The following is a 12,026-nucleotide window of genomic DNA, read 5'->3' on the forward strand; positions in this document are numbered from 1 at the left end:
ACAAGACAACCAGTCAAAACATTGATAGCACCGGCAACGCTGGTTTTTTTTTTCTTCACATAACATTTATTTGACACGGCACAAATACAATTTAATGTTTAACGGCGCCAATTATATCTGATGACTTAAAAACTAAAGCAAATTTTTTATCCTCGCTGCCGACTACGAGCTGAAATTAAGTCTAATTTAAAACTAGCATGGGATTTCCAATCATTGTTTTGTTGTTCAATGGTCGTCTGATAATCGTCGAATGGCATGTATGGATTCGTTCTGCTGAGCCACGATGTCGTGAGTTGGGACAGAGGCTCGTAGTCCTTGGGTCCTGGTTCTGTTGTGCGGGGTCTGGTTGCTGGTTTTGTGCTTAAGGTTCAAACGTGTTCTTGTCGTTTTGTTGGGTGTAGACGGAGGGGAACGGGACTAGACTGGGGCGTGGATGGATTTCAGGAAAACGTATATAAGGGACATGTAGGATAGGTCACGGCTCCCCAAGACATCACGAACAGGAACAGCCGGCTGTCTACCCTCGGCCTGCAGGGAAGCTATTAATTTAGACCTGGCGTCACGGTGTACAGGGCATGACCAAACCACATGCTCTATGTCGTGATAACCTTCACCACAGGCACAGATACCACTTTCCCCGAGCCCAACACGACGGAGGAGCGCGTCAAATCTATAGTGATTGGACATAAGCCGGGACATCACGCAAATGAAATCCCGACCTACATCCAACCCCTTGAACCACGGGTTCGTCGATACTTTGGGGATTATGGAATGTAACCACCTTCCCAATTCCCCTCTGGTCCAAGCATTTTGCCAACTGATGATCGTATTCTGACGTACAAGTGCGAAAAATTCATTAAAGGCAATTGGTCTTTCATAAATATCACCGTTTGTTGCGCCCACCTTAGCCAAAGAGTCCGCTTTCTCATTACCCGGTATCGAGCAGTGAGAAGGGACCCACGCTAAGGTAATCTGAGTAGATTTTTCGGATAAAGCACTCAGATGTTCCCGTATTTTCCCCAGGAAATACGGAGAGTGCTTAACATCTTTCATCGATCGGAGAGCCTCAATGGAACTGAGACTGTCCGTAAAGATGAAATAATGGTCCGTGGGCATTTTTTCGATAATCCCTAGGGTGTACTGAATTGCAGCTAATTCTGCGACGTAAACAGAAGCAGGATTATCGAGCTTATGGGAGACGGTTAAATTGTTATTGAAGATACCGAAGCCAGTGGACCCATCAAGAAGTGATCCGTCAGTGTAGTACATATTGTCGCAGTTGATGTTTCGATATTTATTGGAAAAAATTTTAGGGATCTGCTGCACGCGTAAATGATCCGGGATTCCACGAGTTTCTTCTATCATGGATGTATCGAAAAACACAGTAGAATCAGAAGTATTTGATAAGTCGACACGATTTGGAATATTCGAAGAAGGGTTAATATTTTGGGACATGTGATTGAAATACAATGTCATAAAACGGGTTTGAGAATTAAGTTCGATTAACCTTTCAAAATTTTCAATCACGGGACGGTTCAAGACCTCACATTTGATTAGAATACGAGAAGACAGGCTCCAGAAGCGGTTTTTCAATGGTAGTACTCCAGCTAAAACCTCCAAACTCATCGTATGGGTCGACTGCATGCAACCTAAGGCGATACGCAAACAACGATATTGTATTCGCTCCAGTTTGATCAAATGTGTGTTTGCTGCGGAGCGGAAGCAGAAACACCCGTATTCAATAACAGACAATATCGTTGTTTGGTAAAGCCTTATAAGGTCTCCTGGATGGGCTCCCCACCATTGTCCGGTTATTGTACGAAGAAAATTCACTCTTTGTTGACATTTTTTCATCAGATACCTCACGTGACAACCCCAGGTGCCTTTAGAGTCGAACCAGACACCAAGATATTTGTGTACCAAAACCTGAGAAATCGTTTTACCCATTAATTGTGTTTGAAGCTGAGCAGGTTCATGCTTCCTAGAAAAAACTACTATCTCAGTCTTCTCCGGAGAGAATTCGATACCTAGCTGTAAAGCCCAAGCAGACAAATTGTCCAAGGTATCTTGCAATGGTCCTTGCAAATCGGCAGCTTTGGCTCCTGTAACAGAGATTACACTGTCGTCTGCAAGTTGTCTTATCGTGCATGAATTTGCCAGACATTCGTCGATGTCATTTACATAAAAGTTGTAAAGAAGGGGGCTTTAACATGAGCCCTGGGGTAGACCCATGTAGCTAATGCGAAAAGTTGCCAAATCGCCATGCGTAAAATGCATGTGCTTTTCGGACAACAAGTTGTGCAAAAAATTGTTCAAAATTGGAGAAAATCCTTGTCGGTGAAGTTTACCCGAAAGAATGTCAATAGAAACGGAATCAAAAGCCCCCTTAATGTCCAAGAACGCAGACGCCATTTGTTCTTTACGAGCATACGCCAGCTGAATATCTGTTGAAAGCAACGCAAGACAATCATTCGTCCCTTTGGCACGGCGGAAGCCAAATTGAGTTTCTGATAGTAGACCATTTGATTCGACCCAGTGGTCTAAACGACGGAGTATCATTTTTTCCATCAATTTCCGGATACAGGATAGCATTGCAATCGGCCTATAAGAGTTGTGATTAGAAGCTGGTTTCCCTGGTTTTTGGATGGCGATCACCTTCACTTGCCTCCAATCCTGCGGTACAATGTTTTGCTCCAGGAACTTATTGAACAAGTTCAACAAGCGCCTCTTGGCATTGCCGGGTAGATTCTTCAACAAGTTGAATTTGATTCTATCTAATCCAGGCGCGTTATTGTTACAGGACAGGAGGGCAACTGAAAGTTCTGCCATCGTAAAAGGTGATTCTATCGCGTCGTGGCCCGGAGACGCATCGCGAACAATATTTTGCTCAGGAACAGAGTCCGGACATACTTTCCTGGCAAAATCAAATATCCACCTACTTGAAGACTCCTCGCTTTCGTTGACCGTTACGCGATTCCGCATTCTTCGGGCTGTGTTCCAAAGAGTGCTCATCGATGTCTCCCTCGACGTCTCGTTCACGAACCGACGCCAATATCCACGTTTCTTTGCTTTAGCCAAGCTTTTAAGCTTGGTATCAAGCTCCGAATACCGTAAATAGTCGCCAGGTATACCTCCCGTCTGGTAGGCCTTAAACGCGTCGGATCTTTGCGTGTAGACATCGGAGCACTCTTGGTCCCACCACGGAGTGGGAGGCCGTTCTTTGATCGTTACGCCGGGATATTTCTTCGTTTGGGCTTGCAACGCGGCGTCGAGAATCAAGCCCGCGAGGAGGTTGTATTCTTCAAGTGGTGAATGATGTTGAATCGACTCGACCGCTTTTGAAATCATTTCCTCGTATAACTTCCAATCGACATTTCGTGTGAGGTCATACGGAATGTCAATTGGTCGCATGCGAGTTGACCCGTTAGTAATTGAAATAAGAATAGGCAGATGGTCGCTACCGTGAGGATCGAGGATTACCTTCCATGTGCAATCCAACCGTAGCGACGTCGAACATAAGGATAGATCCAAAGCGCTTGGGCGCGCTGGAGGTTTCGGGATACGTGTCATTTCACCGTTGTTTAAAATAGTCATGTCGAAGTCATCGCAAAGGTTATAGATTAAAGAGGAGCGGTTATCATTGTATGGGGAACCCCAAGCCACGCCATGAGAGTTGAAGTCTCCCAAAATCAAACGTGGCGAGGGAAGAAGTTCTATTAAATCAAAGAGCAGCCGTTGCCCAACCTGTGCTCTGGGGGGAATATATATTGAGGCAATACAAAGCTCTTTACCTTGTATTGTCATTTGACATGCGACAACTTCGATGCCTGGAATCGAGGGGAGGTTAATACGATAGAAAGAATAGCACTTTTTAATCCCTAAAAGTACTCCTCCATATGGGGTGTCTCGATCAAGGCGAATAATATTAAAATCATGGAAGTTGAGATCAATATTTGAAGTAAGCCAAGTTTCACAAAGGGAAAATGCATCGCATTTGTTTTTATTTATCAAAACTTTAAACGAATCAATTTTTGGTAAAATACTTCTACAATTCCACTGTAAGACAGAGATAGAATCCTTCATATACGCAGTTGAATTAGGCATCGAAGGATACAATCGCTGCAAGGAGAGGCCATTGGGCAGTCAACTGCTTCAAAAATGATCTAACTGTTGGGAGGAATGCTGTAAGAAAAATTTTAATTGGATCGGGTACATTGAAAGTTTCAAAAATCCAGTCCACAATGTCAGAAAATTTCACTAATCCAGAGTTTGTTTCATCAACTGGGAGTGTAAAAGGAGCAACTGGGGTTTTAGATGTTCCTGGCAGTGCTGGGAACTCCTTCTGGGACTTTAAATTTGCCAGCCCAGGAGGAGTTTGCTTCGGTTTTTCCGCAGCACTGTTTGGTTTGTTTGTAACCTTCATTTCACTTTGAGAAATCTTAGGACCTTTTCTGGGAAGTTTAGGAGAGGAAACACTTTTCCTCTTTCTAGACTCCCCAGGATTGGCGTAAGATGCTCCCGCTGGTGAATCGTCAGAATCGGTTTCCTCAGAGGGCAACAGATCGAAGGGGTTCGAAGTAACGGGAGAAGTGGTAACGGTCTTCTTCAGCATGTCAGCGTAGGAACGCTTTGAACGCTCTTTGAGAGACCGTTTTATTTTATCCCTGCGCTGCATGTACACCGCACATGTCGAGAGCTCATGCAGATTTTCTCCGCAGTGAATACACTTTTCAGCGTTAACACTGCAAGAATCTTCCGCATGAGACTCCCCACACTTGCCACAACGTGCCTTATTGCAGCAGTAGGCGGCTGTATGGCCTAACTGCTTGCAATTCAGGCAGTTCATGACGCGGGGCACGTAGAGCCTCACAGGGAGACGAACCCGGTGGATCGAGACGTGGCTTGGTAGTGCAGACCCGGCGAACGTAACTCGAAACGAGTCTGACGGAGTGTATACTGTTTTGCCACCGATGATCGATGCTGACCGCAATTGCTTGCAGTCGAGCACCTTTACTTCGGGACACGTTTTGTTCTTAAAGCACCCTTTGGCACTTTGTAGTATACACTCGACGGACAGACTCGAATCGGTTATGACACCGTCGATCTCCGCGTCTCGTGCGGGTATGTAAACGCGATACTCGCGTGTGAAGAGCTCAGAGCAAGCTATATCGTTGGCCTCTTTCAGGTTACCGACCACGACACGGAGCTTGTTAGGCCGGACCTTGGAAATTTCGGTCACGCCCTTGTACTCCTTCGTCAGGTCTTTAGAAATCTGCAAGAGGTTCAACTCTTTCGATTTCGGTCCTGCCTTTGGCCGAAAATAAACAGTATAGCTGCCCTGGGCTCCGTCTGGGTAAAGCCTGGGGCGAGGGGGGACTGAAGAATGAACAGGGGAGGGGGTAACAGAAGGGTCAGGGTCAGAGGGGTTCGGGGATGGTGGCGCGGGAGGCGAGGGATCTACATCCATCTTAAGTCTAGCGCACTAGCGCTGACAAGAACACGTACCTTTTTATTTCTCCCTTCCAGTAAGGTTGGTTGTCCGATCGTTCGAAGTAGCAGCCGTTACAGCCAGCAGCACCAATACAGCAGCACCAAACAGCCACCAGCAGCGAGCCAGGTGTGAGATCACTCCACACAGCGATACGACTCGCTGACACTGATGGCTTCTTCTTTTTCCTCGTTTGTGTCTCGTCCACTGCTGTAGCACAATCCAGCCAGCAGCCAAATCGGCTTACGCACCAGCTGGCAGTCACGATGCGAAACAGTTGCACAAAGGAACGACCTTGAACCCGGATTTATTTCACTCGACCAGGCAAACAATGCCAACACTTGTTCACACGTCTTTTGTTTTATACTCTATCGGACCGATCACCAAACACGTCCAGTACTGATGCGTGTTCGGCACAGAATGGCAACGCTGGTTGGCGATGTCAATTTTCGACCAACGCACACTGGCAAAAATGAACCCAAATTCCCACTAATTAAAAGCCGCTGGGTTGGATACCTTAAATATTGCATTTCTTATGTGAAATTGGTCAATAAATCGACAGGTGATATTTTCATTATGTGCAGGGCACGGGAAAGGGTCTATATTACCAAAAATACGCAAAAATAGGGTGAAAAGAGGCGGAAAAGACCATTTCCCGTGCCCTGTCCAAAATGAAACCATCGTCAATCAACTCATGTGTGCCAAAAAAGAAGCACACATTTTCATTTGTCAAGTCTCTATATGTGATCTTGTGTAGGTGTGAAGAGATTCGTTTGCCTTCGTCATGTCAATGACAGCAGCCGGCAACCGTTGGGAACGGTCGGCGGCAAAAATAGAAAGGATTCTATTTTTTGCAACAACAACAAGCGACGGTCGACCGCTGTGTTCTGATTGGTCGAAAAAGAACGGAACGGTAGCGGTTGACCGCTGCAACGGTTAGTCTGATACAGGCTTGATACAGGCTTTATGCAGCTGTTCTCCTGTCAAGGGCAGCGTACAACGGCGTCTGACCGAAGTAACGTTTGTCTTTTTGACATAGAACTACGTCTTTGAGTAAGGTTGAATAGAGTGTGAAAGAAAAATATAAAACCAGAGCATGTAATTAAATTTGACCAATTTCAACTGCTTAAGGTAAAGGTAAAGGTAAAGGTAAAGGTAAAGGTAAAGGTAAAGGTAAAGGTAAAGGTAAAGGTAAAGGTAAAGGTAAAGGTAAAGGTAAAGGTAAAGGTAAAGGTAAAGGTAAAGGTAAAGGTAAAGGTAAAGGTAAAGGTAAAGGTAAAGGTAAAGGTAAAGGTAAAGGTAAAGGTAAAGGTAAAGGTAAAGGTAAAGGTAAAGGTAAAGGTAAAGGTAAAGGTAAAGGTAAAGGTAAAGGTAAAGGTAAAGGTAAAGGTAAAGGTAAAGGTAAAGGTAAAGGTAAAGGTAAAGGTAAAGGTAAAGGTAAAGGTAAAGGTAAAGGTAAAGGTAAAGGTAAAGGTAAAGGTAAAGGTAAAGGTAAAGGTAAAGGTAAAGGTAAAGGTAAAGGTAAAGGTAAAGGTAAAGGTAAAGGTAAAGGTAAAGGTAAAGGTAAAGGTAAAGGTAAAGGTAAAGGTAAAGGTAAAGGTAAAGGTAAAGGTAAAGGTAAAGGTAAAGGTAAAGGTAAAGGTAAAGGTAAAGGTAAAGGTAAAGGTAAAGGTAAAGGTAAAGGTAAAGGTAAAGGTAAAGGTAAAGGTAAAGGTAAAGGTAAAGGTAAAGGTAAAGGTAAAGGTAAAGGTAAAGGTAAAGGTAAAGGTAAAGGTAAAGGTAAAGGTAAAGGTAAAGGTAAAGGTAAAGGTAAAGGTAAAGGTAAAGGTAAAGGTAAAGGTAAAGGTAAAGGTAAAGGTAAAGGTAAAGGTAAAGGTAAAGGTAAAGGTAAAGGTAAAGGTAAAGGTAAAGGTAAAGGTAAAGGTAAAGGTAAAGGTAAAGGTAAAGGTGAAGGTAAAGGTAAAGGTAAAGGTAAAGGTAAAGGTAAAGGTAAAGGTAAAGGTAAAGGTAAAGGTAAAGGTAAAGGTAAAGGTAAAGGTATAGGTATAGGTAAAGGTAAAGGTAAAGGTAAAGGTAAAGGTTAAGGTAAAGGTGAAGGTGAAGATAAAACAACCTGTTTTGAAAAAAATCTGAGATTACCGATTTTTTAGAATCATCTTTTTGTTTTTAACGTGATTTTTTATCTGTGTAGAATTTCAAGTTCAAATGTCTATTTTTTCGTAATTCGTGAGGGTTTTTCAGAGTTAAAAACAAACACTGATTACCCGTATCTTTCTCACAATATTACAGTTTAAATTTTTATTATTTTCTACATTTCTGTAACCATTATAATCAGCTATTTGTTCGTGATTTGTATACGGCGTTACTGGTACATTATTATCAGGTATACACACTTAAAATTTATTGTAACAAAACCATGGACTAAAGTTTAAAAAAGACTTTGGAAACAAACTGGGAAGTGTTAATTTTCTGTAATGGGACAATAAATTATAAAATTTTCGTTATTTCTGGCGAATGGCGAAAACAAAAGCTTTTGTCGTCGGATGAAAATTGATTACTCCATTAATTCACGCGATCCATTTCATACACATTCACAACGCTCTGGCTTTGTTGTTTTATTGCAATGTCTCCTTAGCTTCTTCGGCGCCATTGTAAGACACGCAACGAGGACGGAAAGACAAAATAAAAAGAAAGATTTTCTTTCTGAGAATTTCCATTTTTTCTTCCTCTTCATTCTGAGGCCTCGTCGTCGTTGTGTTTCAAATCTTACTGGCCTACGCGCATTCGTACAACGTACTCGTAGCGTAGCTTTGTTTGCCCAACGCGTTGACTGCAAGTTCCGTTCACGCTTCCTGGTCGCCGGTACATGTGAATGCCCTTGGGTTAAACCCCATCAACTGCAGTGGAAGAAAAATTCTGCCCCTCAAAACAAGCGGCTGGAAAAGTAAACCAGAAAGACGGGTGCGCGCGCGTGCTTGTCTTAAATTTCCAGAACAAAGGCCACTCGTGACCCCAGTTAACCAAGTCAGCTGCATAACGCGGACGTCTGACTCCGTCCCCGGCACGTTTGGCCAAACAGTGCCTCAGTCGAGCACCGACCGGCGGATCTCCGAGACTGGTTGGGTGGAAAGTAAATCTCCTATTCCATTTAGCCAACCCACAAAGTAAGCTAACCGTCACTCATCGCCGGCCGATCATCAGTCGCAGTGAGTTAGTTGGCCGGGGAACGAGTCTCTGTTTCGATTCGCGTGCGGCGAGAGTTTCTTGTCTGGTGCTAGAGAAGTGTGTTGTTTTTGATTTTTCGAATTTTCATAACAAGAAAGATTGATCGGTCGTCGATTGGAAAATATTGGCAGTGAGTAAGACATGGCAAAGGGTTTCCGTGGTGAAAGTTGAAGTCGAAACTTGACCGAGGAAACATTATTTTTATCGATTGGGTTGTGTGATAAAAAAGAATAAACGCAGCTTACACGGCTCAAGTGACACGAAATAATTTACACGCTTGCGCGTTCGGTGGTTTTCGTAGGATAAAATTGAGGCGGCTTAGTGGAAAAGAGACGGCAATACGTCAAAAAGCCAGCCAGGTCAGCTTCGATTGGATTGGAATAGAACACGCAGCGAGCGCAGTTCGGAAATGAAGGATGATAGTTTATTAATACAGTATTTATTAATTAATTAAAACGCTCGCCGATCCGTGCAGCTGAGGCAAAATGCGAAACGAAACGATTCGGTTAACAGGATAGGGGTGGCGGTACCGGTGTTAATCCAGTGTGGTGCTCTGTACTTTGGGGTTTACTGCTAACTGTGCTGAATTTTAACGGTGTTTCATTTATTTTAATTCTGCTTTCAAATAATTGTAGTAATTTATCTTGGAGACCTTGGCGCTGGACCTGTCAATTTAGACTGAATCAAACAAATAATATAGCAATATGGTCAAAATCAATTTGACATATGCTTTTTGTCAACGTTGTAGATTCACGTATCTTGCATACAGTCTACGTAACTATGACGCACTTATACTGACAGTGCAAAAACATATCCGGCACATTTGACAATTAATTAGGTGAGAAATTATCCAAATCTCTAATACCGTCTTCCAACATCTCTGACATTCCTCCAATCTAGCCGCACAGGAACACATATCGTGATTCTTAGCGTCTGGTTTGCAATAATTGACAGTATTTAGTCACAAATGAAATTACCCTATTAAAACCTATTACAACCCAGAAAAACAATTATTTGTCGAAACTTCACTCAGTTAGAAAAGAGTTCAAGAATCTGTGCCTGAGTGCACAAAAGCAGGCTCGACGTGAAGCCACATTTATATGTTAAATTTTTCTGGCTCAGAGAATATATGGATTGAAGAAAAAAAATAGCTATACTGAGGATAAACATTTGGTGGGACTGGTATGCGATTATCTTTAGGATGGGACAATTTAACTTTAAATTTTTTCTTGACTTTTTAGAAAAAATCCACATTTTTGTATTCTTAATCGATAGTAGAGCAAGAAATAGATGGAATCTGATATATAACTCAACAACGATGAAAATGCATATGGGACTGATATGCGATTATAGGCGAATTAGCACTATGAATGTGCTTTAATACCCCATACTGTCTCTAATATCTTTACGCTCTAAATAAAATTTAAAGACAATTTCTGTTCTAACCGAACAAAGTTATGATTCATTCTTTTACTCGCTTACATAAAATATAGCAGATAGGATTGATCTGGCTTCCGCAGTCTTTCTGAAGATATTATACGACGGTCTTAATAACTTGCCTGACGTTTCGGCTGTTTTTGGTGGCCTTTTTTAAGGGTAGTTAAATTATGTCGTGCTTCCCTTGAAAAAGGTCACCAAAAACGGCTGAAACGTCGAAAAATTTAAACAGAATTTTCCATAATATCTTCAAAAAGACTGAGAATCCGTATAACTAATACCAGTCGGTAATAATACACAATTAAATATAACGATTGCAATGCAAGACAGGAATGAACAAACACATTGTTGAAGTCGAAATAGAAAGTCGTAAACTGGAATGAAACTCGATTCGAATATTTCATTCGTGTATTTTTTCATGTCATATATGTATAAAAATAAAATTCCGTAACGCAGTTAATCTTATTCTTGTTGTTATCCGTTTTCTAAGGTGTATTGGACGGTAGAATGGCCAAATATCATTCAATGTGAATATTTTCAGAATCGGAATGATAACCAAAGGCCAGATATTAACACCATTTTCAATGCTTGAACGGCAACTTATAATTTTTTAAAAACGCGTACAATGACCAGAACTGCCTAATATAAGTATTTCCGGAACACAACTTTAGATGCCATGTTTAAATCCAAGGTGGCAGTTTTCAGTTTTTGAAAAACCACAATAAAGTTGTAGGTTCCGAATTTAGATTCCTTTAGCTATAATCTCCCAGCTAGTCTCGAGGTACGATGCTGGCCTAACAAGCCAGTCATCGTAGGTTCGATTCTCGGCTCGGGAGAGACTGTTAGTGCCAGTAGGATCGTAGCGCTAGCCCCGAAATTGTCCTGTGCACTTAACAGTTGGCTGCGAAGTCTGTGTATAATAAACAGAATGTCGAGTTCCGATACGAAATGTAGCACCAAGGTTTTGCTTTGCTTTAGCTATAAGTTTTATGAAGTTTCTATGTAAGCTCTAAATTTGAAGACATAATCAAAAAGGTTTTAATTCTAGATTCGATTATAGATCTCCAAAATTTGAACTGTAAACTCTAAATTCAAGATAATGAATCTGAATTCCGAATTTAGAACTCTAACTACTCAATATTGGGTTTTGTCTTTGAAAACGGTCGGTACTTTGCTCGTTGTCATTTAGTTTGACGAACTTTTACTGAATTTTCAGGATCGTTCAAAGCATTACCAAATATTCTGTGGTGCCGGGTATTGGATATTTTGACAGTACTTTGCTGAAAAATTTTAGTAAAGGTCCGTTAGATTACTGACATTCCATTTTAGTTTGAATACTTCATATGTATTTTGAAGCACGTTTAAAGTTGATTCTTTTATTTTATTTGACTTTTATCCTCAGTTTTCACAAAAAAACATGATAATCGTAAATTGTGCCACCGAAGCATCTCAAAACCCCCGAGAAAGCATTTCAAAATATCTACCATCTTCCTCCAGTGACCAGTGAACTGAAAATTAACAAGAATAATTAACTATTCCACTCACCAAAAACGCTCCTCCACGTGCGTCACTACAGTCGACTATTACGTCCTGCAGCGCTTTCCCGAGCTCCGAATCGATTTTTAAATAAATTTATTCCGACACCACAACTATTTATACATTATTTATTGAATTTCTGTAAAAATTACTGAATTAGCTTCGAGAATTTGATGTGCAGATTTGTAGATACCTGAAGTCAGGAGACGAAATTACCTTACCAATCAGACGAGAACCGTGGTGGCTCGTGCTGTATCAAGAAGTTCTCGCAAACAGTTTCCAGGCCTCATCATTCGCATATATCATCAATCTGGCCGTTCCATCGAAAACGCTGCGTCCT

At 41.8% G+C, this 12,026-nt stretch overlaps 2 protein-coding genes across 18 annotated transcripts in view; one reads left to right on the plus strand and one right to left on the minus strand.

The window, feature by feature from the left end:
• The window catches only part of LOC129717881 (uncharacterized), a 139,503-nt gene that overhangs the window by 19,379 nt on the left and 108,098 nt on the right, over positions 1-12,026 (minus strand). The window lies entirely within an intron of this gene.
• The window catches only part of LOC129717877 (tropomodulin), a 163,076-nt gene continuing 159,748 nt past the window's right edge, over positions 8,699-12,026 (plus strand). For 6 of the 17 annotated variants that reach the window (XM_055668123.1, XM_055668121.1, XM_055668122.1 and 3 more), the window contains exon 1: positions 8,700-8,843. The gene's annotated coding sequence lies outside the window, so the exon portion shown is untranslated. Of the gene's footprint in view, positions 8,844-12,026 lie in introns of all 17 variants that reach the window. The other 11 variants (XM_055668131.1, XM_055668124.1, XM_055668128.1 and 8 more) reach the window with 5 other exon arrangements.

This window comes from Wyeomyia smithii, chromosome 1 (genome assembly GCF_029784165.1).
Source record: "Wyeomyia smithii strain HCP4-BCI-WySm-NY-G18 chromosome 1, ASM2978416v1, whole genome shotgun sequence".
NCBI classification, from domain to species: domain Eukaryota; kingdom Metazoa; phylum Arthropoda; class Insecta; order Diptera; family Culicidae; genus Wyeomyia; species Wyeomyia smithii.